This window comes from Polypterus senegalus, chromosome 14 (genome assembly GCF_016835505.1).
Source record: "Polypterus senegalus isolate Bchr_013 chromosome 14, ASM1683550v1, whole genome shotgun sequence".
In the NCBI taxonomy this organism is placed as follows: domain Eukaryota; kingdom Metazoa; phylum Chordata; class Cladistia; order Polypteriformes; family Polypteridae; genus Polypterus; species Polypterus senegalus.
In genome coordinates, this window is record NC_053167.1 from 1,615,101 (window position 1) to 1,642,766 (window position 27,666).

Below are 27,666 nucleotides of genomic sequence, written 5' to 3' on the forward strand. Positions count from 1 at the left end.
GGGTTCTCACGGAAGGGCTTGATGATGATGATGATGGTCACGTAGACTTCTGCCTTTTAATCCGTCCATCATTGGTTGGAGCATCATGAAGCTTTGAGTAGGTGCCACCACCACAAAGAAACCGGAAAAAGAAACAGAAAAGAGAGTAGGGGTCAGTACGGATTTTAGAGCCACCATGAATAGTTATTATGATGAATTGAACATACAGAGTATCAGGATTAAGTTAAATTACGATTAAATTGAAGTTATAGAAAGGCCATGTTAAAGTAAATAGATTAAATTAAGTAAATAAATTAGAATAGCATTGAAAAGTTTATTTATTACAGTAATTCAATTCAAAAAGTGAAACTCATATATTTTATAGATTCATTACACACATTTCAAGTGTTTATTTCTTTTCATTTTGCTGATTTATGGCTTATAGCTAATGAAAACCCAAAATTCAGTATCTCAGAAAATTAGAATATTGTGAAGTTCAATATTGTAGACTCCTGGTTTCCCACTCCACTCAGCTAATTAACTAAAAACGCCTGCAACGGGGTCCTGAGCCTTGAAATGGTCTCTCAGTCTGGTTCAGTAGGCCACTCAATCAGACTACTGACTCGACAGTTGTCCAGAAGACAGTCACTGAGACCCTCCACAAGGAGGGGGAGCCACAAAAGGTCATTGCTAAAGAAGCTGGCTGTTCACAGAGTGCTGTATCCAAGCATATTAATGGAAAGTTGAGTGAAAGGAAAAAAATGTGACAGCAGAAAAAGGTGGACAAGCAACAGGGATAACCGCAGCCTTGAGAGGATTGTGAAGCACAGCCCATTCAAGAATTTGGGGGAGATTCACTGGAGTGGACTGCGGCCGGAGTCGGTGCTTCAAGAGCCACCACACACAGACGTATCAGGGACATGGGCTACAACTGTCACAGCATCCCTTGTGTCAATGCACTCCTGAAACAGAGACAACATCGGAAGCGTCTTACCTGGACTAAGGAGAAAACTGACTGGACTGTTGCTCGGTGGTCCAAAGTCCTCTTTTCAGGTGAAAGTAAATTTTGCATTTCTTTTGGAAATCAAGGTCCCAGAGTCTGGAGGAAGAGTGGAGAGGCACAGAATCAAAGTTGCTTGCAGCCTAGTGTGAAGTTTCCACAGTGGGGGAGCCATCTCATCTGCAGGTGTTGGTCCACTGTGTTTCATCAAGTCCAAAGTCAGCCCAGCCATTTACCAGGAAGTTTTAGAGCACTTCATGCTTCCCTCTGCTGACAAGATTTATGGAGATGCTGATTTACATTTTCTAGCAGGATTTGGCACCTGCCCACACTGCCAACAGTACCAACACCTGGTTTAATGACCATGGTATCACTGGGCTTGATTGGCCAGCAAACTCGCCTGACCTTAAACCCCATAGAGAATCTATCAAGAGGAAGATCTGAAGGCCACGATCAAAGCATCCTGGGCTTCCATAACACCTCAGCAGTGCCACAGGCCGATCTCCTCCATGCCATGCAGCATTGATGCAGTAATTCATGAAAAAGGAGCCATGACCAAGTATAGGGTGCGTACATGGACATGCTTTTCAGTAGGCCAACATTTCTGTATTAAAAAATCTTTTTTTTATTTGTCTTACGTAATATTCTACTTTTCTGAGATAATGAATTTTGAGTTTTCATTACCTGTAAGCCATAATCAGCAAGATGAAAATAAATAAACGCTTGAAATGTATCACTCTGTGTGTAATGAATCTTTCTAATATGGTACACTTTTTGAATTGAATTACTGAAATAAATTAACTTTACGGTGATATTGAGATACACATGAAATGACAATAAAAAGCTCGTTGACTTGACTCGAAGTCTGCTGTTACAGCCGCCGTGTGTTTGTCGCCACCTTATGTTCATTGGTGGTAGCACAGCCTCTTCCCTGTTTCTCTTCCTCAACTCCAGTCTGGGAGCGTTGGAAGCGTCGTGGATTTCAGGTGAGGCAAAATTCTTTTTATGGTGTTGTAACCGCCGGATGATGAGTTGGGTTTTATCGTTGCGCCTGAAAATTCAACAGAACTTTTCCACTAGCTTTTCTGGTCGAGCGAAGCGATCCGAGCTACTCTGAGAGAGGACTCCGCCTGTCTGAGCAGCTTGGGCCGGCGAATGCTGCCCTCAGGGCGGCTGTGGGTTGTGGGGGCGCGTCCGGCTGCGATGTCCGCACAACTTCAAATAACCATGATTTGCCCTTTTAAAATCTAGTTCAAGTTCGATTGGTGATGACATTTTTTTTAATTTTTAACTTGTACGTTTGACGCGCGCTGTCTCTAAATCTTTAAATCCTTCTCACTTTATCAAAACTTCGCAGTTCTGCGGTGTCCCCTAAATGCTTTTACATTAACAGGGAATTATAAACTTTGTTACATGTGATGAAAGACATTTCAAACAGAAAACAAGTAATATCGTTCTTTACAGGAAAGAAGATTGTATTTGAACGAAGATCTTATATAACTGCATGTACTCTTTATTTGTTACAGATGCTTGAAGCCCCCTGTGAGGATTGCTGATCTGTAACGTTAGCACGCCACTTATTTTGCCGTAATTAACATTTTGAAATGTTTATTTGGACTGTGAATGGTAAAACGGTTATTTTTTTTAACCGATATCATGGCGTGCCTAAAGCAATTCAGATTGCATTATGAGTAAAGCGTCTCCCTACCAGGGCGGGACGCCAGTCGTACACTCCCGCACTGCCTAAATATTCATTTAGTTAATCATTCTTCACCTGAGAGAGCCATCCGAGACAAGACAGGGAGCTCACAGAGAAAGGATGTTAAAACCATCTCGGGACAATTTTTTATTTTGGTTTATAGCATGGAGAGCAGCTTGGGGCATATGGAAAGTTCTAGCCATGGATAGAATGCCAAGCAAAGTTTGACAGTATAAGGAGCAAACAACCTCCTTGGTGGCACCAAACTCGGGAGAGATGGCCACCTGCTGTAACACTGACTTGCACACATGGGTCAGCTCAGTTTCATCCAAGTTTATCTTATACTAGCCAACCCGCGGCGTACCATACGCCGCATAATCAGGCCGGTTTTTTCATGATTTTTAAGCACAGGGAGAAAATTAACATTTGAAAAATCGGTAATGTAATAAATCAGCAAGAAAGGCAACATTATAACAATGCACGGGACGAACCATCGGCGCCTCAGTGAGTCCACGCCCCTTCCAACAACAACATTTATTTATATAGCACATTTTCATACAAACAGTAGCTCAAAGTGCTTTACATATTAAAGAATAGAAAAATGAAAGACACAATTTATAAAATAAAATAAGTCCACATTAATTAACATCGAATAAGAGTAAGGTTCAATGGCCAGGGGGGACAGAAAAACAAAAAAACTCCAGACGGCTGGAGAAAAAATAAAATCTGTAGGGATTCCAGACCATGAGACCGCCCAGTCCCCTCTGGGCATTCTACCTAACAGAAATGAAACAGTCCTCTTTGGATTTAGGGTTCTCACGGAAGGGCTTGATGATGATGATGATGATGGTCACGTAGACTTCTGCCTTTGAATCCATCCATCATTGTTGGAGCATCATGAAGCTTTGAGTAGGTGGTGGTGGCCAAAGAAACCGGAAAAAACCTCAGTGAGTCCACGCCCCTTCCGGCGTGCTTTCCATGGTTCTCTTGCCTTAGTGAATTATATAGATAATAATATAACCTCCATTCAACTTAAAATAATTAAGGTAATGATTCACACTTAATGTTTTCAGTCGGAACCAATATAATTCTTTCTATCTTATTAAACCTACAATTTTTAAGTTAAGGCAAATCATTTCAAGTGATTGAATGCAATTCACTTGTTTTATACTGAAGTAAATCTATTTTTTAAGTTGTTCCAATTTAAAATGGTTTATTAGTCGTAACCTGTTTTTATGCTATTAGAAATATTATGAACATAGCCCATTCCAATGCTGTACGTTTTACATTTATTTAAAAATCTAGTGATACATAAGCATTTTGCAGTGTAAATCTTAAATATACAACAAAAAATTATTAAACATTTCTACAGCTTTCTTGAAAGTATGTTTTATTACGAGTTCTTATACTTAAAAGTAACAGTTGAAGAAACAGGGTTACTTACCAGAAATCCTCCGTTTATAAAAGTCTGCTGCTGAAAATGACCAGACCTGGATAGCCATGTCCACTCCACTCGGGTAAGTGTTCCTCTTTTTTGGCAGTTGGAAAGTTTGACTGGAAGAAAATACAAACAGCCTCCCACACAGCACGCGAACAACCGAAAATATTAGGTTAACTGAAATAGGATTTTTTGCATTTATTCCCTCCACCATAACTTACTTTGGTACAAACACATTTTTTTACTTGGATTGAGATCTGAAACCAAATCTTTCAAGCTACAACACTAAATGACTAATCTTAAGTTGCTTGAAAGAGAAAATTTATGTTGAGTGAACAACATCAATGTTATACTTTTTTCAGTGCAGAAGGCAGGCCCACAGTGCATCAGCACTCGCTGATTAAGTTCTTGGGATCACCATATTGATATGGGGTCGGGCTCTCCTTTTGCTCTTAAAGCAGCCTCGATTCTTCATGACATGGATTCCACAAGATCCTTTGAGATTTGAGCTCCTGCCAGCAGAGGTGTTGGCACGGCCAGCAGGGGGCACTTTCTGTGTGGGCGAGATGCTCCAGTACAGTCCTGGCCTAAAGATTTGAGAATGACCTAAGTGTTGGCTTTCACAAAGTCTGTTGCTTCAGTGTTAAAGATCTTTTTGTCAGATGTTTCTATGGTATACTGAAGTAGAATTACAAGCGTTTCATACGTTTCAAAGTCTTTTATTGACAATTACATTAAGTTTATGCAAAGAGTCAATATTTGCAGTGTTGGCCCTTCTTTCTTTTTCAAGACCTCTGCAATTCGCCCTGACAGGCTGTCAATCAACTTCTGGGCCAAATCCTGACTGAAGGCAGCCCATTCTTGCATAATCAATGCTTGGAGTTTGTCAGAATTTGTGGGTTTTTGTTTGTCCACCCGCCTCTTGGACTGACCACAAGTTCTCAATGTGATTAAGGTCTGGGGAGTTTCCTGGCCATGGACCCCAAAATTTCGATGTTTTGTTCCCTCGCCACTTAGTTATCAATTTTTCCTTATGCCTTGGTGCTCCATCAGGCTGGATTGTTCATTGTTGGTCACCAAACTGTTCTTGGATGGCTGGCTGGGAGAAGTTGCTCTCGGAGGATTTTTTGGTCCCATTCCTTATTCATGGCTGTGTTCTTAGGTAAAGTTGTGAGTGAGCCCTGCATTCCCTTGGCTGAGAGGCAACCCCACACATGAATGGTCTCAGGATGCTTTACTGTTGGCGTGACACAGGACTGATGGTAGCGCCGCTCACATTTACTTTTTTCCAGATGCCCTAAACAATCCGCAAGGGGATTCATCAGAGAAAATGACTTCCCCAGCAGTTCTCAGCAGTCTAATCCCTGTACCTTTTGCACAATATCAGTCTGTCCCTGATGTTTTTCTTGGCTTCTTTGCTGCCCTTCTTGACACCCACCTGGCCATCCTCCAGAAGTCTTCACCTCACTTACCTCACCTGCCTGCTGCCATTACTGAGCAAGCTCTGCACTTGTGGTACCGAAGAACACGGCCATGAATAAAGTCTTTACTGGATCGCTGACTTACTTTGATCAAAGACTCTCTCCATCGACTTCTTCTGACCAAAAGGGATGAACTCTTCATTCTCATTATTCTCTCAATCTCAGGATTAAGCGAACAAAAGAGAGCAGTGCTGTTTTTAGAAAAAATATGAAGGGAAAGGAAGAAATATTAAAAAGAGGATGAAAGGACATTATTGAAATACCTCAATCAGGAAGAAACTACTGTGTTACTGCAGGTGAAGAAGTTTCCAAATTAAAGCCGTCTTCAGGCTCAAGTAGTTTTTCATCTTCAAGTGATAAAATGTATGAAGAACAAAATTAACGTAAAATATATCGGTCTTTGGCCAAGCAAAATTAACGATGACCCATTGATCTTATTGGTATGTCAAGGTGTGTCTGTGGGTCAACATTCAGTTCCAAGTATCATAATTCTTCTGCAAATTGTCCTCAATTATTAGTGATGCTAGCTGCAAGAGATGTTTCTCCAAACTGAAACTTATAAAAAATTATTTCGGATCTTCATATTTTGCCATATTTTCCATAGAGTAGAAACTGACAAACAAAATCGACTTCAGTAATTTCATTGATGATTTTGCCAACATAAAAGCAAGAAAAGTAGTATTACAGATTTATTGTTTGAATAGTTGTAGATTGTAATTAAATTGTAATTGTAATGAAATTGTAATTAATAATTTAAAATGTTGTTAAAATTTTCATCCATCCATCCTCTTCCGCTTATCCGGGGTCGGGTCGTGGGGGCAGCAGCTTAAGCAGAGAGGCCCAGACTTCCCTCTCCCCGGCCACTTCTTCCAGCTCTTCCGGGAGAATATCAAGGCGTTCCCAGGCCAGCCAGGAGACATAGTCCCTCCAGCATTTCCTGGGTCTTCCGGGCACGTCCATCTGGGAGGAGGCCCCGGGGAACACCTCACCAGGGAGGCATCCTGATCAGATGCCCAAGCATCTCTGAGCCCCTCCCGGATGACTGAGCTTCTCACCCTATCTTTAAGGGAAAGCCCAGACACCCAGCAGAGGAAACTCATTTCAGCCGCTTGTATTCGCGATCTCGTTCTTTCGGTCACTACCCATAGCTCACGACCATAGGTGAGGGTAGGAACGTAGATCGACTGGTAAATTGAGAGCTTTGACTTACAGCTCAGCTCCTTTTTCACCACGACAGACCGATGCAGAGCCCACATCACCGCGGATGCCACACCGATCCACCTGTCGATCTCACGGTCCATTCTTCCCTCACTCGTGGACAAGACCCCGAGATACTTGAACTCCTCCACTTGGGGCAGGATCTCTCCCCCAACCCTGAGAGGGCACTCCACCCTTTTCTGGCTGAGTACCATAGTCTCGGATTTAGAGGTGCTGATTCTCATCCCAGCCGCTTCATACTCAGCTGCGAACCGATCCAGAGAGAGCTGATGATCACGGCCTGATGAAGCAAACAGGACAACATCATCTGCAAAAAGCAGTGACCCAATCCTGAGTCCACCAAACTGGACCCCCTTAACACCCTGGCTGTGGCTATAAATTCTGTCCATAAAAGTTATGAACAGAATCGGTGACAAAGGGCAGCTTTGGCGGAGTCCAATCTAGCTGTCCCCCACGCTTCCGCCCGCATAGTAGTGAAACAGGACAAACTTTAAGAATAAATAAACAAAAAGGTACCACTAGTTAAGAGGAGGCAAGGCACACTCCAACACATGGCGAGAGGTAGAGTGACTTGAACGGAGGCTGGCATGTGAGTGAGTCGAGCCCTGCCTGGCTCCCTACTCCTGACGTCAAGTTTCCCTGTCCCCTCGGCTTGCAGCCTCTGTCTCGGATTAGCGCAAATATATCGCTTCTGCAAGTGAACTTTGATTCTTAACGCAATGAGAGATGTTGCAAAATCAACTGAAATGTTCAAGTAAACTCTAGAAAAAAAACCCGATCTAAATCTGTTAAGTAGTTCTCTTGTTTGCTAGCTAAGCAGATGTAAGGTACACTCTGAGGCTGGCAAGTGAGGAAGGAGGACTCCCCCTCCCCTTGGCGTGCTGCGTCTCTCTCGGATTCACGCAAATAAATCTGTACCGCAAGTGAATTATGATTCTTAGTGCCATGAGAGAAGTCGCAAAATCAACCGGAATGCTCAAGCAAATTCTAGAGAAAGACCCGATCTAAATCCGTTAAAGTAGTTCTCTCTTGAAATGCGGACAGACAGGCAGATGTTGGATTTTACATATAGAGTAATGTATTATGTTTTTATTTTGTAAGTGAGGGGTCGGAATAACTCAAAGACTGTGCTGGACGACAAAAACTCTAGCTACACCACTGTGTGACCGATCCAGAAAACCTGAACTCGGCCCGTGTGATTGTGTGCAGCGATAGTCCTTTAAAACCAGGAGCTCACTGCTATTGCATGTCACATATTTGTCATCTGTTCATGATTATGTATGGAACCCTTTATGGATATAAATAAATAAAAGATCTTTCTAGAACCTTCATATGGAGGGTTCATTTGGGAACAAAAACTAGCTCCTCTATGGCAGGGGTCCCCAACTCTGGTCCTGGAGGTCCGCAGTGGCAGCAGATTTTCATTCTAACACTTTTCTTAATTGGTAGCCTGTTTTTGCTGCTAATTTAACTTCTTTTGAATTAATTGTAATTGACTTGCTCTTGAAAATTCCTTAATTGTTTCGTATTCCTTAATTAACTGCCAAACAATAATGAGACACAACATGAGCCAAAACAGGACACCGTTTGCTGGTCAACCATACTTCTTCTTCTTCTTTTTTTTTCGGCTGCTCCCGTTAGGAGTTGCCACAGCGGATCAACCATACAATATCTGAAAATAAAGAAAGATGAAGGTCTTGGGAACGTTGATCTGCTCAGGTCCTCCAAATCATTTTAACAGTGCTCTTAGAGAAGAAGAGAGAATCAACAATTTTGTAAATGTCTGCTATTACACAATGAGAGGAGCAACAAGCCATGGAATTAAGCAATGGGTTTAGTTAACAATGAGAATTTGCACCCAGTGAAGCAACTGGTTGGAATTTGAGGCCCTGACTTCGTTGGTCTTCTGTTGGCTCGCTCACTTCACGTTTAATTTCTGTTTGGGTGCCATTTAAGGAAAGCAATGAAGCAATTCAGAGGAACGATGAAGAAATGTAGAGGAACAAATCTTAAAATAAAAGTCAATTAAAATGAATGGAAAATGATTTAATTAACAGCAAAAACAGGTCACTAATTAAAAAAAAAAAGGTTAGAATGAAAGCCTGCAGCCACTGTGGTCTTCCAGGACCAGAGTTAGGGACCCCTGTTCTATGGCATCGCTCTGAAGAACCACACTGGCACCTTTATTTCTAAGAATGCACACTGCGTTAAACCTTCAGTTGAAAATTCATTTTGATCTATCTGTGTAGCCGCATTTGTCTAGGGCTTTCAAATAGTTCAAAGCAGTTCAAAATGCATCTACGAGAAAGACTTCAGCAATTAGCATGACCCATGTTCAAAAATGACTCCACAGTCCAAGTGTCTTCATTTTTAAAACGTCTGGTGAAGTTCAAAGTATACACGTCACACAACAAAAAAGAAGAAAGTTGATAAAAGACACAAAAAACGAAAAGGAGCGTCTTGTCGATGACATTTCATTTAAAACTTAAATGTCTTGGTTAGACTTCTTAAAGTTTCTAAATATCTCATGCACTAGGACCATACGCACGTAACTTAGTGCTAACGTAATGGCAGGGGTAGCGGTCAGAAAAGTAAACGCCCTTAGGCCTTTCCGCCTAACAGTTTAAGTTTCTCTCTAGCTGACTAACTACAATCTGAGATCATTCTATTGTCTCCCAGAGATAAGGCTGAACATTAAGTGCATTCCTTTAAGTTGTTATCTTACAGGGGTAAAGCTGAAACTTCTGTTATCCATGTGAAAGCTACATTGTCCATTCATATTAAGCAAAAACGTAAGTAGTGTGGTGGATGACTGGCACCCTTGCCTAGCCAGGACGCTTGCTTAATGGAAGGATCGGGAGAGACGATATACACAGAGAATTATCTCCGTCTGACTGCTGCATGGCAAAATTTTACAATTCTAGTGCTGGCGCAGAGTGCCGGAATGGATCCTTCGCTCCTTACACAGCTCTTTTAGGTGGCTTGCTGTCCTTAAGAGGACTGTTTGCCATTGCAACACTAGATAGAGTTTTGTTTGCAGCTTTGCAGACTTTTTTTTATAGAGGTGCCCCCGACCCTGGCTTTGAAGCTGCTCAGAGGCATCTTGTCAGTGCCGTTACATAGCCGTCCCTTCCATGTCACTGTTGACAGTGACCAGTTCCCGCTCCTTGAAACTCTTCGAGTGATCTTCTCTTCTGCTGTGGCTGTGACACTGGTGGCAGGGGCTCATCTAGGGGGGTCTTGAAGGCTACATTGTCATGTGGCGAAGGGCAAGTGCTGAACCTTGCGCTTCGGTGTGGTGATCTGATCTGTAACTTATAGGTGAACCTCCTTGTGTGGAGCTGCAGATGTTCTGGTCTCTTGGCCGTTTTTCTTCACTAAACTGATGATGCAGACAGAGTTCCAGGTCCAGATTTCAGCTTTGAGACTTTCCCTCCATGCTACACTTTAACACTGCTGTGATCTTTGCCTGCATGGTCTTATCACCAGCCACACTTTATATGGCTCACCTGGTGTTAGTGGCAACTTGATCTGCCACCCTTCTCCATGCTCCATATGCTGGAAGCTCTGATGGCACCTGCATATCCAGGCCAATGGACCTTAGCAGATGGACAAGTGGTGGTAGAGCCATAGAGGTCGTAGTCTCTCACCTGCAAACAGTACTCCAGGTTGTGGATCTCAGCCTCAGAACTCTCCAGCAGCTCCTGAGAAGAGCCAAGTCCATTTTAGGTCTTTGTGACACTCTGCACTTTACTAAATTGAATTGTTGGTCTCCTGATCCCACTTCTAACACCAATATAGTGTAGTGATTGTACTGAGTACCATATTGGACTCTCTTTAGCTCTTTATGGATGTTTTAGGTGGCTCCCTGTCCTTAAAAGGAGTATTGGCCACTGCAGCACTAGATGGAATTCTATTTACGACATTGCAGGTTTGCCATTTTTATGGGCACCCCTGCCACTGGTGATGGAATGCTGGTTCATACTGTGGATGACTTATCCCTGGGTGATGCATCTTGTCCGTGTCGTTACAATATTAAATCAACAGTATGGTAGGAAGACACAATGGCACAGACCACTAAATGAAGCCATAAGCATGTACCATTATGAAATTTAAATGATAAATATGTAGCGGAGCCACATAGGTATTGTTGTTTATTGTGTTGCATCCAGTTGCGTCTCGTCTCAGCACCCCATTTAAACTATTGTGTATCTGTTTAAATGTTGTCCCCGTAATAAGAAATGGGGAAGGGTGTTGCAGGGAGGCAGTGTTCCCCTGGACATGTCAGGACCGGGATTTTAACAGTTACATCCGGCTCGTCATTATTTAAACCTGCAGGAGGGAAAGAAGGAGGAAGAGGGAGAGAGACGGAGATTCCAAGTAACGACAATCGATCAACATCATTCTGCTATTTTTTTCATTGTGCCTTGTTCCAGTTTGATTCTCACTCCTCTGAAGTACCATCAACACCATCATCGGCAAGAAATCCCGGGGTTGGACATTATACTCCACCATCTGTCTCGAAAGCATGGTGAGGTGGTTCTGTTTTCAGGAGATTTAAGTACTTCCATTTTGATCAGTCATCCGTATTCTGGACAGTGATTTTACCCGGACTCCATTTCACGTTCATTGTCATTCAGTACTCGTACATTGCTATTATTTGTGTGTTGTGTTTGTTATACGTTTGCAGGGGCAAGGAGGGTTTTGTTATTATACAGGTGTTGTTTCACTTAGCTGCTTTGGTGGAGGAATGTAGATATATTTTACATCACGGATTTATATTCTTGTATTTTTGTCATTGTATTTAATATATTCCACACTTCTTTTACATATTTGCTTTCATTTGCTAGTCTTTAACTGTCGATTGGGGAGGAGGGAAAAATTATTATTTGTTAGAGGTACGGCTTGGTATTAATAGGTTATTCTCAGTATTCATCCAGGCCACAGGTCCTGGTAGTGTGACTTCCTACCCAGCCGGCAGCCACACTACCAGGACCTTTGGCCTGGATGAATTACTGAGAATAACCTATTAATACCAAGCCGTTACAAATATAAGATTTATCCGTACAGCACATCTGTTTATAGTCACTGCGGTACCCTGCTCAACAAGCGCAATGTCAAGGTGCTTCATTTCTCATTCTACAATTTCCCTTTCTGTTAACATTCTAATACGTTGTTCTATAATTCATGCTGCATTTTGTATTTCATTTTTTATTCATTTCTTTTCATTGTTTAAAAAGCCACCTTCTACAGATGCTTTCCTTTGAAACTGGGAATGATTTCCACGCTTCGGGCTGACGTCCACCAGTCTGTGGGCTCTCCACCCCTGTTTGTGTAATCGGATGCCCCATGGTGGACTCAATGGATCGGTGTGACCGATGAAAAGGACGTGCCAGATCAGTTGGCAGGCACCACAATCAGTCTGACGTGAAAGGTTGGGGTTAACACACAGCGGGAAGGGCTGCCGTGTTAGAAAATGAACTCTTTATATGCAATGCTAGGCTAATGAGGCTCCTGAAATGTCACTCTGTTTTAGATTTTGTTTCAGTTGTGTCATAAGAAAGGAGAGAAAAATCTTGTTTCATCTCACTTCTTTTTTTTCTTTATTGCCCTTGTGTGGCATTTATTACTGTTGTTTTTGCTTGTCATGACTGAATGAGGAAGGAAGGAAGGAAAACATTAGGCTGACAAAAAAAAAAAATAGATGGCCTTTATGACGTTTTGGTAGACTTGCTTGACAGATGCCTTCTTTATTGTGTGGCTGTGTCTGCGTCAGGGGTGAATAATACGACAGATATTGTATACTGTGCAACAGCGTTTCTCAACTGCTAAGTATTTGTGACCCGAGTTTTCATAACAGTTTTAATTGCGCCCCCCTAACTTTTTTTTGAAAGGAGCCCACTAATACCAGTTTGTTCTTTTTTAATTAATGATATATCATAGATGCATATTTTATTATACAGTACCTACTTTTATCGACATTTATCTAACTCTTTATTTTTCTAGTATCAGAATGTAGGTTAAGTTCATTTGTTTTGGTTTCAATAGATGTATTTTTAACATTTTTGATTCTTGTTTTCTTTTTTTCACATCTCCCCTCTTTTTGTTACTTCGCACCCGCCCCACAGGTTAAGAACCACTGCTGTGCAAAAATCATAGGCGCTTGTGAAAATAAAATACTATAAAGTTGGCTAAATTTCAAAAATAATGCCCTGAATAGATCTTAATAATCAATAAATGTCCGAGAACAGCGTTCTTCAACCTTATGACTTATCTGCTAGATATGTTACCTGCACGCCTACTTAGATACTTTTAGAGCATTTAGTCCAATTGTGTTGGCTATTATTAACAACTGTCTAAAATCCGCTATAATGAAAGACAACTTTAAACATGCAATTGTTCAGTCTTTGCTGAAGAAGACCACACTTGATCCTACAGCTCTTTCAAACTATAGGCCTCTTTCTAAGCCCCCATTTCTGTCCAAAATTATAGAGAAAGTGGTTTCTTTGCAGTTAATTTCCTATCTGGAGGATAACAATGTATGTGATGTGTTTCAGTCAGGTTTTAAAAAACTTCATAGTACTGATTCGGCTCTACTCTGCTGAAGGTAACAAATGATATTCTATTAACTTTGGACTCTGGATCTTCTGCCATCTTGGTCTTGCTGGATCTCAGAGCGGCATTTGACACAGTGGACCATGGAGTTCTGTTCAAACAGCTTGAGGATGAAGTAGGCATTCAAGGCTGTGCACTGAAATGGTTCGTGTCCTACCTGAAAGGCAGATCTATGTCTGTTTCTTTCAGTCAGGTCCTCTCACACATGGCGTCCGTCCTTCAAGGTTCTATCCTGGCTCTCCTTCTATTTCCCTTTATCTGCTCCCCTTGAGGGCCATCTTTTACAAACAGGATGTCGCGTATCATTGTTATGCTGATGATACGCAGCTGTACCTCAAAGTCAGTTCTGATATCCACTTCATCTGTAAAAAAGCTGTTGAAATGCTTTGAGGATATTAAATATTGGATGGCAGAAAATTTCTTGCAATTAAACCAAAATAAAACAGAAGTCATTATTTTTGGTCCTACCACATCTGCAGTTGAAATCGGCATGCAGTTAGGACCTTTGGCAGCAATGATTCATAATGATGTCAGAAACCGAGGTATCGTCTTTGAGTCATCACTAAGTTTTGAAAAACAAATCTCCATGGTAGTAAAGTCCAGCTTTTACCAACTGAGGCAAATTTCTAAACTAAAATCCTTTCTATCACAGAAGGATTTAGAAACAGTCATTCATGCCTTTATTATATCTCACCTTGATTATTGTAATTCCTCATATGTGGGTCTGCCAAAATCTGCTCTGTCGCACCCTCAGGTGGTTCATAACGCGCCAGCTAGATTTTAGATTGGGTCGAGAAAAAGGAAGAGGTCACATCTCCCCTGTTTTAGCCTCTCGGTCACCACTGGCTACCGGTGTGGCGTCGCACCGATTTAAAAATCTTGTTGTTTGTTTTTAAAGCCTCGCTCCAAAATATATCTGTGACCTCTTTCACCCGTGTGTGCCACCAAGAGCACTGAGGTCATCTGGACGAGTGCTCCTTGTAGTACCAAGATCTCGGCTGAAGTCGAGGGGAGCCCAAGCTTTTTCAGGTGTTCCTCCACGGCTTTGGAATGACTTGCCTCTGCACATCAGGTCTTCATCTTCGATCGAGGTTTTTAAAAGTCGGCTTAAGACCTACTTGTTTTCTCCTGTCTTTCACTGTGTGTGTGATGGGATTGTGGTGGATGTTATAATTGTTTGTTTTATTTATCTGCTTTTGCATGATTGTATTGTTTATTTGAATGCTTTTTTGTACAGCAATTTGCCGCAACCTCTGCTGTTTTAATGCTTTTATAAATAAAACTAGCGACTGGGAGCCCAATCGAATCAGGCTACAAATTCTACATTTGTGAATTCCATACATTATCTGCAAAAAAATGTTTTTTTAAGTCCTTGAAATGATTTTGTTATCATGGCACTGATTTGTGCTTAAAATAGACCTTTTCGGCTAACGTAATGAAGAGCTTCCTGTTCAAATGTGGCTGCGAGACGTGAACTCAGCTCTTCGGCGCACCTCATTTGATTTTTTTCCAGCAAAACATTTTCAAAACAAACCGCATTTTACGACTCTAGTCGGAGTAATAATTATGTTGGCGTGGTCATTTTAGATGTGAGATCGGCTAAAATTTAAACAATGATTGTTGTTAATACCCAGCCATCATTACTCAGTTTGCCAACGGATATCAGAAGGACGGATGCCATAACCGAACTGCCCAAAGATGGATTTCGACGTACCAAGCAAATGGCGATGCATTCTAAATTACTTACGGTTCCAGAGCTGTCGAAGTGTTTAAGTCAGTCGACGATGTTAGTCCTGGAAAGTACGCCCCACCAAACCAACGTTCCAAAAACCAACCGAACTTGCTGTTATCTGCTCGAACCAACACTGACTTACTATACTCGGTCGTCCAGCGTCGTCACTGAAGCATTTGAACATTCTTAGCCAATCATGCAATACTGCGTCAGTGTTTACCACGTTCTGTTCTAACTACAGAGGCAGAGTCCCATTACATGGTTCTAACTTGTATTGAGTTGGGGTATCAACACGAATACCATACATACGGATACTATCAAATTATATATAAGGATAATCTAATCTTATTACACCGACTGACCAGCGAAAATAGGTGAAATATTTCGCGGACCGGCTGAAGACTAAGACAGGAATAAAAACCAATGTAGATAATATTTTATTTATTAAATCTAATGTTATAAAATGACAATTTTTAGTTAGTGTTACATCTGCTGCTTTGTTAGAAAATTTGATATACAGTGGGTAGGGAAAGTATTCAGACCCCCTTCAATTTTTCACTCTTTGTTATATTGCAGCCATTTGCTAAAATCATTTAAATTAATTTTTTTCCTCATTAACGTACACACAGCACTCCATATTGACAGACAAAAAAAATAATTTTTGAAATTGTTGCAGATTTATTAAAAAAGAGAAACTGAAATATCACATGGTCCTAAGTATTCAGACCCTTTGCTCAGTATTTAGTAGAAGCACCCTTTTGAACTAATACAGCCATGAGTCTTCTTGGGAAAGATGCAACAAGTTTTTCACACCTGGATTTGGGGATCCTCTGCCATTCCTCCTTGCAGATCCTCTCCAATTCTGTCAGGTTGGATGGTAAATGTTGGTGGACAGCCATTTGTAGGTCTCTCCAGAGATGCTCAGTTGGGTTTAAGTCAGGGCTCTGGCTGGGCCATTCAAGAACAGTCACAGAGTTGTTGTGAAGCCACTCCTTCGTTATTTTAGCTGTGTGCTTAGGGTCATTGTCTTGTTGGAAGGTAAACCTTCGGCCCAGTCTGAGGTCCTTAGCACTCTGGAGAAGGTTTTTGTCCAGGATATCCCTGTACTTGGCCGCATTCATCTTTCCCTCGATTACAACCAGTCGTCCTGTCCCTGCAGCTGAAAACACCCCCACAGCCAGCATGATGATGCCACCGCCATGCTTCACTGTGGGGACTGTATTGGACAAGTGATGAGCAGTGCCTGGTTGTCTCCACACACTGAGGAGAGGCAAGACACATGACAGCCCGCATGGAGTTTGCTAAAAGACACCTGAAGGACTCTGAGATGGTGAGAAATAAGATTCTCTGGTCTGATTAACTTTTTGGCCTTAATTCTAAGCGGTATGTGTGGAGACAACCAGGCACTTCTCATCACTTGTCCAATACAGTCCCCCACAGTGAAGCATGGCGGTGGTAGCATCATGCTGTGGGGGTGTTTTTCAGCTGCAGGGACAGGACCACTGGTTGCAATCGAGGGAAAGATTAATGCGGCCAAGTACAGGGATAACATCGACAAAAACCTTCTCCAGAGTGCTAAGGACCTCAGACTGGGCCGAAGGTTTACCTTCCAACAAGACAATGACCCTAAGCACACAGCTAAAATAACGAAGGAGTGGCTTCACAACAACTCTGTGACTGTTCTTGAATGGCCCAGCCAGAGCCCTGACTTAAACCCAATTGAGCATCTCTGGAGAGACCTAAAAATGGCTGTCCACCAACGTTTACCATCCAACCTGACAGAATTGGAGAGGATCTGCAAGGAGGAATGGCAGAGGATCCCCAAATCCTGGTGTGAAAAACTTGTTGCATCTTTCCCAAGAAGACTCATGGCTGTATTAGCTCAAAAGGGTGCTTCTACTAAATACTGAGCAAAGGGTCTGAATACTTAGGACCATGTGATATTTCAGTTAATAAATCTGCAACAATTTCAACAATTCTTTTTTTTTTTTTGGTCTGTCAATATGGGGTGCTGTGTGTACATTAATGAGGAAAAAATTAATTTAAATGATTTTAGCAAATGGCTGTGATATAACAAAGAGTGAAAAACTGAAGGGGGTCTGAATACTTTCTGTACTCACTGTACATGGCTGCAGCGTTGTTTCTGAGAGACAAAGCGCTGCATTAACATCCATTTGATTTCTCTGCTTGGTTTTTATTACTGACAAGGCTGAAAAAGTCTCTTCACGCAAACAGGAAGTCGAAAAAAACAAACAACAAATTTGATAGCTTTATAACTCGGAGATGGATGTTCGTTTTCGAGTGATGTACAAAATTGAGACATTGATTGCATTTTATGTCTGGACACCAGAGTGACATTAGAAGACAACTCGATCAACAGTGCGCATGATTTTCTATCTTCCAAGAAGGGATTATTAATCCAGAGGTTACCTCTACGACGATCCTCATTTTCAGGGAAATCATTATTAAAGTTTTCAGCTAACGCCCTTAAATTTTGACTTATGTTCAATATGTCTTTCTGGTTAACATCTGCAGCAATCGAAAAATTCTCCCGGAAGTGGAACATTTCTATATCTTCCTCTTGTATGCGACTATCCCAAAGAGCCAGTTTCATTTTGATTGCATCCATTTTATTTCTTAATGTAAAAAATATTTCAAGACCCCCTGAAGGGAGGTGTCCAGTGGCTTATCAGTAAAATCTCTATGCTTTGAATGAAAATGACAAGCGAGTTTGGAAGGTTTCATAACGTCATTTGACAGAACATACTACATACAAAGGCCATGGCGATAGTTCACTGCCAGGGGCTACAATGAAACCAAGCTTTAAATACTCCTTTATCGTCATGCCTAACAGAGTTTCCTTTTCTCTTTTTGGTTTGTATTGCACATTCTGAAGTATCAGCAATGTTCTTTTTCTTTGTTTCTTCTAAACTTGAAGCACTAGTACTTAGTATACTTTCAGTACCATCACTACTTTTCTCCTGAATACTTGGGCATACCATCTGTTGCATGATTTCCTGTTCCTCTTTTGATGAATTTGGCCATGTGCTCTTCATTGTTATGCTGTAAGACCAGAGATGGGAGACTCGATTCCCATCACTTGACTCAAGTTGGACTTCAGGAATCGGTTTTGGTCAAATCACCCACTCAGTTTGCAGAAATGCAGCCCCACACCTGCAGAGGACCACCACCATGTAGACATTCATCCATATAACATTCTGCAGCCCATACAAACTGCCTTCTGTTGGAGTCAAAATTTCAAATTTCGATGCATCTGTCCAAAGTCCCTTCTGCCATTTGTCTGCACTGGAATCCTTGTGTTTTCATGCATTGCTGAGTTGTTTGGCTTTATTTCAACCTTGAGGGAGATGCTTTTTGGTTGCAATTCTTCCATGAAGACTCTAGATGGATACCCTAGGACCCCAGTAGTTTTGGCAAGCGGTACAAGACATCATTTATTTCAAAAGGAAGTCAGAAGGACGTATGGTAATTCTCATTTGCTGCTCTACGTTTCCATAGCCGGCCACTGTGTTTTCAGTCCTCAGCCTCACTCTTCAGTTTGCATAGCACATCTGGCATCTGGGCAGGACCTTGATGATGCAGGATGACCACCTTAAGTATTGTCACTATGCTCATTTTTACAACGGTGTAAGAATTGCTGGTTAAATAATCGTCACATCTACCTCAACCTCACCCTCTTTAGTATGGCGGTCTCAGCCCTGTTTTATACCCTCTGAACAGTTGTTTTTATTTTAGTGGATTGCTTTAGTTCAACCTACACATGATGTCATTGATAATAAAACACTGTGCCCTGTTCTTGCTGCCACATGTTACAGCTTCCCCCTGCCCTGGACAAAGCTGGTTAAGAAAATGACTCTGTGTGTGAATGTCGAGTCTGCGGTGGGCTGGCGCCCTGCCCAGGGTTTGCTTCCTGCCTTGCGCCCTGTGTTGGCTGGGATTGGCTCCAGCAGACCCCCGTGACCTTGTAGTTAGGATATAGCGGGTTGGATAATGGATGGATGTACAGAGTGGTCCAGATCTAATTATGCAGATCCAGATCGTCTGGATGACCTTGATTTATGCGGGGACAATTCCAGTTCTTCATGTCATCAATTCGCATACTTCTCGATGGTCCGGGATTTTTCGGGTGATTTTTCTATGTAATAAACTTAAGTTATAGCGTAATGAAAATTGCATAATTTAGATCTGGACCACCCTATACTCTGCTTTAGATGGGCAATTGTGCGGAAAATTTGCAGAAAGTATTACGATACTTGGAACTGAATTTTGTACCACAGACTCACCATGACGTACTAGTAAGATCAGTGTGTCATCGTTAATTTTGCTTACCCAAAGACTGGTATTTTTAAGTTAAGTTTGTTCATCGTACATTTCATCGCTCTCTCATAGCATTTAGGCTACACTGTAAAAAATGTCAGTAAATTTAACGGTACAAATACTGTAAATGGTGAAGGTAAAAGACCTTTTCTGAAAAAAAGTAAAGTTACCTTATGTTCTACTGAAAATTACCTGTATATCTTAAACAATAAATTTCATTATTTTTTACAGCCAAGTTCTGTAAAATCAATATTTTTCTACCTTCAAAATATGCTAAATACCGTTTATTGATGCATTACAGTTATACTGAAAAAAATCTGTTAATTTTACAGTGTAAAACTGTTAAATAACGAAGGTAAACAACCGTAAAATATAAAACGGTAAATCACTGTTTCAGTAAAACCGGTTACGATATTTGCATAAGGACACGCCCCTTTTTAACAATATCGTTCCTGGTGAACCGCATACCTTTGAATAGTAGGGAAAAAACTTAACCTAATTTAGCAGACTTATTTTTCCCCACGTGCTGAAGGTTTTTTGAGGTTATGAAAGCTGATTTATGGTGCGTTGTATTCGATAAGTAGGACACCATACACCACAAAAGAGAAAACTTTACTTCCCTACCAGGCAACGTGCCGTAATTTCCTTAAACACTGAATTGTTTTTAATGTGAATAATTAAGTGGAACATGTTTGCTGTTGGTTGTTGTTAATTAACTGATACAAACTGTGTGCTGTGGTTTAACCCTGCCAGTACATATTGTTTATTGATTGTCATATTTATTATACAACATGAATTTCTGGTTATGGTTAAACATTCCTTTCTGTTGGAGTTTGTTGCAAAGACCAAATAGTTATTACTACAAAATTATACTGTAGGCCTAAAAATATTGTCACCTTATTTATTACAGTAAAATTTTGGCAACCCAGCTTGCCAGTATTTTACCGTTAATTGAACATTATTTTTTAAAGTGTACCGTAGACAAAAAAATATGGTTGCCTTCTTTTTTACGGTAAAATCCTGGCGACCCCAGCTGCCAGTTTTTACCGTAAATTTAAACTTTTTTTTTTTTTTTTTACAGTGTACAGTGGCAAAAAGCAGGATTTGAGAATAAATGGACGTGACGCCTTTTTCGCCATGTTTTGACGATGCCTTTGCCTGACTGGTATCAGACTATTTGCATTCAGTGATTATACTGTACAATTTATTGTAAAGTTCTCAAACCTGCTTAATTAAGTACAGGCAATATAGAAATGTGACAAATGTCTGAATTGTGGATGGACTCCAAGTGAAGTCAAGTGGCTTTATTGTCATAAAATCCGTACTCCGTACTGCAGCATATGGTGGCACAAAATAACGTTCACCAGGATCGCGGTACAAAATATACATAAAGTGAAGATAGGTAAGGAACTATACTATAACAGATAATAGGTAAATGAATGGAAAGTAATAATTTCAAATAAGGTAGTAATAAATAAATAATAATAGTAATTGTCTAAGTCGGTTTAGTCTTGCACAGGGTTGCGGGGTCGCCGAAGCCTATCCCAGCAGTAAAACTAATAATAAAACACAGGAGTAGTGACAGGCGTAACAAATGTACTGCATATAAATTCGCTGCCAAGGGCAAATCTGTTGGCAGGGGTGCAGCACAGTTGCCCTCCAGAGGCATTTTTAATTGTATGTACAATATTCAAGAGATCGTCGTCTTCGGTCTCGCCAGGTTCAAGAATTCCGTGCTAGCAAGCAATGAAGAGAGCCCTCGAGCTGATTTCAGCCACTGCCGATTGTGCTGCCACTGCATTGTCTGCACATCGGAGTGCCACAGTGCCCACACATCCGCGCCAACCTCAGCTTGCCGTCTGTTGCGCCTTTCTTTCTTTAGCGCTCCGTTGAAATGAGTCACGCCTCAAGTGCGGTGGGCGAGTCGCTCAGTCCTTTGAGTTCAGCACCGTGGAGGCTCCATGAAAAGCTGACAGGCTGGCTGCTTCAGGGACAGGGATGCCCGAGGTGTTTATGGCACTAATTACGAAGTGAAGATAAACATTGTCATTTTCACATCCCGAAGAAAGCAAATGAGCAGCTATGCTGTGGGACCCCGTCGCTCCCTCCTTCTCTGTGCTATCCAGCAAATCGAATTACATCACGCCCACGTCCTGCGGGACTGGCTCCGCGACCACATGATCTAAATGTGGAATCTGTTCGTCAGGGAGAGGGTCTGGAAACAATAACTGGACTGGGAAGCGGAGAGGGAAGTTTGCATTTCAAGGCCTGGCATTAAATATGCTGGAATTCAAATAAGAGCGATTTATCTTTCCTGTCAAAGCTGGTAAGTGAAGCGCTAAATAAATCCTTTCTGTTGTACCTGCTACTGTGTGTTGGGAAAACGACAGGCTGTTAAACGTCGGTCAGTTTAAAGGAGCTTATTTCTGAAATATGGAATGAACGTGGCATATTGAAGGAATCGCTTACAAAATCCGCGCTGCGTCCTAACGTTAACATATCTCGTTTTTTTTTGTTTTTTTTTTAAATGAAAGGAAGAAAGCTGCTGCTTTGTTTCGGCGCTGGCAACCTGTCATTATTTCAGATATCTGGAGAAATGTAAGCAGACGTGGGGAAATTCGTTCAAGGGTGTCCACGTAAAATTTAACCGTTTATCATCTTAAAAGGATTTTACTTTATTTTACAGTACTTTATCAAAGCCAAAGAGAAGTTCAGGGTTTTAGGTGCCAGGAGCGTTCAGGTTCACTGTGCAGTGTTATGACTAGGTGGGAGGGGGCGGAGCCGACCGATGCAAAGCAATCTGGGGGCGTGACTGATCGATGAATGTAAAGTTTTGGAGAAGGCAACTATGATTAGGGTGTGGCCAAGAGATGCAAACGAAGAGGCGGGGTTTGGCTGATGTAAATAAATTTGTGAAGGTAATTTGATGTAGGTCTCCAGAGCTCTCCCCTGTTGAGGAGGTTGTCAATTTGCATTATTTAATAATGACGTTACTCGACACACCGTTACAGTATGGCTAAAATTAGGGTTGTGGGAGGTTTGTCTGACAATGATAAAAATGTGCAGTCCAATTGGCTGTTCAGCAGAGATCAGGAGGTCTGCAGCTAGACCCGTCTCTTTTAGGGAGACACTGATGCTCTGCAACCCCATAGCACCATGTTCAAAGTCCAGAAGTCGCACTGTTGGGGTCTCTTACCTTCTGTCACTTCACAGTGACGTGCTGTATGTTTTAGATTACCTGTTGTGGGCATGAGTGAGCAAATGCCACCCATCCAGGACTGTCAGGAAAGGCTCAATCCTACCTACAATACCAGAGCTGCAGCAGGCATGTTCAAAGAAGAAAGGAATTATTTTATTGTTTGCTAATTGTTTCTTTACTGTGTTAAATATATGCAAGCATTTCACATGAGGGATTTTAAGGACCTAATGTACTGCACATAAATTGTATATTATTAAATATATCTGACTGATTCCAGGTTAGGTGGATTGGCGATTCTGAATTGGCCCTAGTGTGTGATTGGTGTGTGGGTGTGTTTGTGTGTGTCCTGCGGTGGGTTGGCACCCTGCCCAGGATTGGTTCCTGCCTTGTGCCCTGTGTTGGCTGGGATTGGCTCCAGCAGACCCCCGTGACCCTATTCGGATTCAGCGGGTTAGAAAATGGATGGATGGATGACTGATTCTCATTTTACGTTTTCAAATAATTGTCTTAGAGGCCTGAGTTCAACTTGTGACTTGCCCATGATATGTGTAGAATTTATACATTCTCCCATACTGTTTGTGTGTGTGTTTTCCCTGTGAACATTTGGAATTTCTTCCCACATCCTAAAATATTTATGTTAGGTAAACAGGCAGCTATGCCCTGCTAGGAATGAGTGTAGGAGTGTAAATTAGGGAGTATGGGAACCCAACTTATATAAATTCCATAGATGCGTATACACATTTAACTCCTATTGTTTTTGTTTGTTTTTAATTTTATGTATTTTTGTTTTTTGTAACACTATTTTATCTGTTAGAAGTCTCAGAATAATGCATGGATTAGTGCTGCTGCTGCCGCCTAACAGTTACAGAGTCCTGGGTTCAAATCTCGGGCCGGCCATTAACTGTGTGGAGTTTGCACGTTGGTTGGTGTGCTGTGTTTTTATCCAACTCCAAATCCCATTCCAGTTTTCTCCCTTCAAACCAAAAATGAGTAAAATAAACAAATGGCGGCGATGCCCTGATATAAAATAGTGTAGGGGTTTGTATTAGGAACTTTAGCAGCATCGTTTACAGTCATGTGAAACAGCAAATGGAAATTGTTGCCAACATATCTGAACACGCAAACAACAGATCTTCATGTAAGCAATGTCTGTAGATAAAGGTGATGTACCTAAATAAGAACACAAGGAGAATTTGCATTTTCAATTATTCAGTGAATAAAATTCAATAAATAATGTGCAGTTCTGTGCGAGTATAGTACATGAAGAGAGATCTATGATTGCTAAGGAAAATAGCAAGCACAAAACTAGGCCTGCCAACGTGTTGAACCCTTACTGATCTCCACACCTGGCAGTGCCTCCTGGTCAGACTAGCAGCAGAACCTCGGCACCTTTAGTCGGACGGTTTGAAACAGTAGACTGTGGGTCTTCACTTCCTGTGGTCAAACAACAGATGACTCCTCACCCACACTCAGTCATATTTAGGTCACTTAAAAGTTCACATTTAGATACTGTAGATATATAGCTATAAAAGGCACTATAAAATGTTTAGATAGGTAGATATGAAGGACACTCTAAAAAGACCAGTAACGGCTCACTGCCCCATAACGTGCTGTGAATACTCTTGACTTGAGCAATCCTAGTTTTCTTCCTCTGTTTGTTTAGCATCCGTTTGCTCAGAGGTTGATGCGCTTGCTGCTTCCTGAGCAGCTCTTCTTTTCTCCACCGTAGCGGCCCGCTTCTTCTCTTCTTTCGTTGGCATCTTTTCACGTCAAAACTGATTAAGTCAGTGTTTGTGTTGCAATTACTTAATTCACTTAAACTGGTCTTGCCTTCTATAACTATTTGCTAATAGTGTTTATTCTGGAGAGTCTGATCAACATTCACTACCTACGTCAAAGTTAATATACTGTATCCACACCTTTCCTGAAAAGCAATCGCATTGAGAGGATGCCGCACATGTGCCCATCACTTTATAGGTGTAAGAATAGGGGATTTGATTGTCTGTCTCACAGGACATTGCTAGTCATTTTTTGCCACCGTTGTATTTATTTTGATTGACCCAATCACAAGTGATTTTACACCATTTTTTTTTTCCTTTATCCACTGGTGTACGATCGAGTGCTGGAGGGCTGCGTATCTGGTGCTAGGGTTGCGCTCATTGACTGGCAGTTGTGCGACTTGTTTTATGCGAATTTGGTGACATTTGCACTTACTTGCATATTTATTTTTACCTTTTCATTAGATTTAATGCTCCATGATAACCCTCGACTCATGTATGCTGTGAATGAGATTCCCTAATTACCAACAGCAGATGCTTAGCATGGTGGACCATAGCAGGCAGAATTTCACCCATAATGCACAGTGTTTTATGGTAGTTAAATTTGTCATGTATCAGATCACATTTATGCCTCATATAAAACATTCCAGGGTTTGCTTGGTACTGCATCGACACCACCTTATCTACAGGATCTCGGTCTGGTGGTTTTGGCCTGAACCTGATTGCATTTGGTGTGCTCATGTCTGCCTAAATGAACTAGTCTTTCTGGGAAATCGCTCCACAGTTTGAAAAAGCCAAACCAGACAAATAAGGCGTGAAAGCACCTGATGCCAGGTGAGAAAACGGGCCTGGTCATTATTTAGTTGTCTCGTATTTTACATACATGTGATGGGGCATTGTTCTGTATAAAGATCATGGCCTTCTTCAAGGCTGCTGATTTCTCTTGTCCCACTGTTTGAAGAAAACATGTTCAAGAAACTGGGAATTGATTTTCAGTCCATCTTCAACTCTTAGCTTTTCCTTCATGATAACCACCCACACCAGCACTACCTTCCTCCACCCCACTGCTGGTGCCATGTGTCCATTAGTGATCCATCTATCTGGTCCAACAATAATCACTCTCACTTCATCTGTCCATAAAATCCTTGGGAAAGCAGTCTTCACTTACTGCTTGGCCCAAGCTTGATGCTTCATCTTGTGAATCTTATTCAGTGGTGGTTGACACCTTGTACGTCTGGACATTCTAGGTAGGGTGCATTTCTGGAATATGGTGGCAGTGGAGGGTAGTGGGTTTCTGGTAGTTTCTTGATTAATATTTCTAAGGTCTTTTGCAGTTAATATACACCTTTGATGGCCATCTCTAACATATAGGTGAACTAGGTGGTCATCTAATGTAGCAAAGTTTTGGGAGGGTGGTATTTTGTCAACTATGAGAGGCAAAATTGTTGGCATCAGGAGGGTATGGCTTTGCTGATCTTCCATGATGTATGACTTGTATGAGTCTCCAAGTTGGCACCCCCACACCCCAACCTTGGATATCACATCCATTTAAGCGTTGTGTCCATAGGGAGAACCCAACCCCCATCCCCAAATTTCTGATCAGACATCTGTGCGCTCTCGACTTGTGTGGAGTCTGTACCCTTTTGGATTTCACACATTTTTTGATCAGCAATTACTTTATATGATATGGAGAGCAATTGCTTTGAAGACTCTGTGGTTTAAGCGTGAGATTTTCACTATTGCCTAGGGCAGCAAGAATGCTAGAGCTGGAACTGGCATCTTTTCTTCTCCATGTATTTTATGCGGCCCTGCTGACTATTTGCAACAAAACGTTTAATTGTCTATTGGTCAGGCCTCAATAGTTTAGCAGTTTCCAGAATGTTGAATCCGTCAGAAAGGCATTTCACAATTTAGAACTTTTAAGTGTCGGTTAAATCTGTTTTTTGACCCATTTTAACTGATCTAATAAAGATGCCTAATAATTATGCCTACCTTAGTATTAGGGTTAGGGTTAAAAGTTCACTTTAATCCACACCATCCCATATTAAACAACTACACAGCAACTGAAAATGATTACATCCAATAAGCATTCAGGTTATGGTTTAGAGTTGGAAAATGTGCATCAAAATAATAATAAGGTCTGTATACTGCTGTTGAAATAATGAGGCCCCAGTGCTGTTTCTTGCCACACATCTACTGAATAATTCATTGGCTAAAAGTCCTCAATGGTGGTGTGTAAGAGTGAGGATGTGCAGTATTGTTCATAATCGCACACAGTTTTGTTTCAATTCTCTCCTTCTCTACAACCATTAGGGGGTCCAGAGTGCATCCCCTAAGTGACCCGCCCTTTTATTTAGCTTGTTGATTCTGCAGGCCTCTCTTGAAGCCCTGTACACCACAGCAGAGTTACGGGGCATGTAAAGGCTGGCACTACCCACGTTAAAGGACCGCAGTCCCATGAGAAAGAAGACTCTGCTCTGCCTTTTGTTCTATAATTCCTCCATTTTATGGTGATGAACATTTCAATTCAGGTTACTAAATCAAGTCTTGAAAACTACTCGTTTAAGTAGATCGATTATTTTGAACCATGAGTCATTTGATTCATTTTTAGAGATGGCTTATACTGTTGTTCCATGGGGGGGGTCCCTCTGATCACATCTCAAATGTATAACTTCATAAATTGTACATTAATTTCATATATAAGAACTTATATGTGTATATCTATATATATATATATATATATATATATAATTCACTAAGGGCATGCAAGACAGAGAGCTACGCCCGGCAACTCACAGAGCCCCGCCCACCAACTCTAAGACCGTGGGATACGTACAGCAGAGCCCCGCCCGCCATCTCTAATCCTACTTCTGTGTCTACCGTCGCTCTCGATCAAACAGCAATAATTACCAAACGAAGATAACTGGCAGTAACAGGGCAAATTTTTACAGTTGGTATGCCAGTTTGAAAAGATAAGTTTTGAGGTTAGTTTTAAAATGTGTTATTGAATCGAGCTGATGTATATGAGAGAGAAGAGAATTCCCGAGTTGAGGAGTACTATGAGAGATGCTCGAGCTCCCATAGCACAGTGTTTGATGTGTGGTACAGAAAGTACAGCAGCAGAAGAGAATCAGAGTGAGCGAGACGAGTGTCAGTCTGTAGGAGATCAGTGAGGTTGTGGAGAGCTTT

The 27,666-nt window shown here is 41.5% G+C and overlaps 1 protein-coding gene across 2 annotated transcripts in view; it reads left to right on the forward strand.

Moving 5' to 3' along the window:
* The first annotated feature begins 1,870 nt into the window (after positions 1 to 1,870).
* The window catches only part of pkig (protein kinase (cAMP-dependent, catalytic) inhibitor gamma), a 99,718-nt gene continuing 73,922 nt past the window's right edge, over positions 1,871 to 27,666 (forward strand). The window contains exon 1 of one of the 2 annotated variants that reach the window (XM_039734760.1): positions 1,871 to 1,965. The gene's annotated coding sequence lies outside the window, so the exon portion shown is untranslated. Of the gene's footprint in view, positions 1,966 to 21,436; positions 21,827 to 27,666 lie in introns of those variants that run through there. The other variant, XM_039734759.1, reaches the window with a different exon arrangement.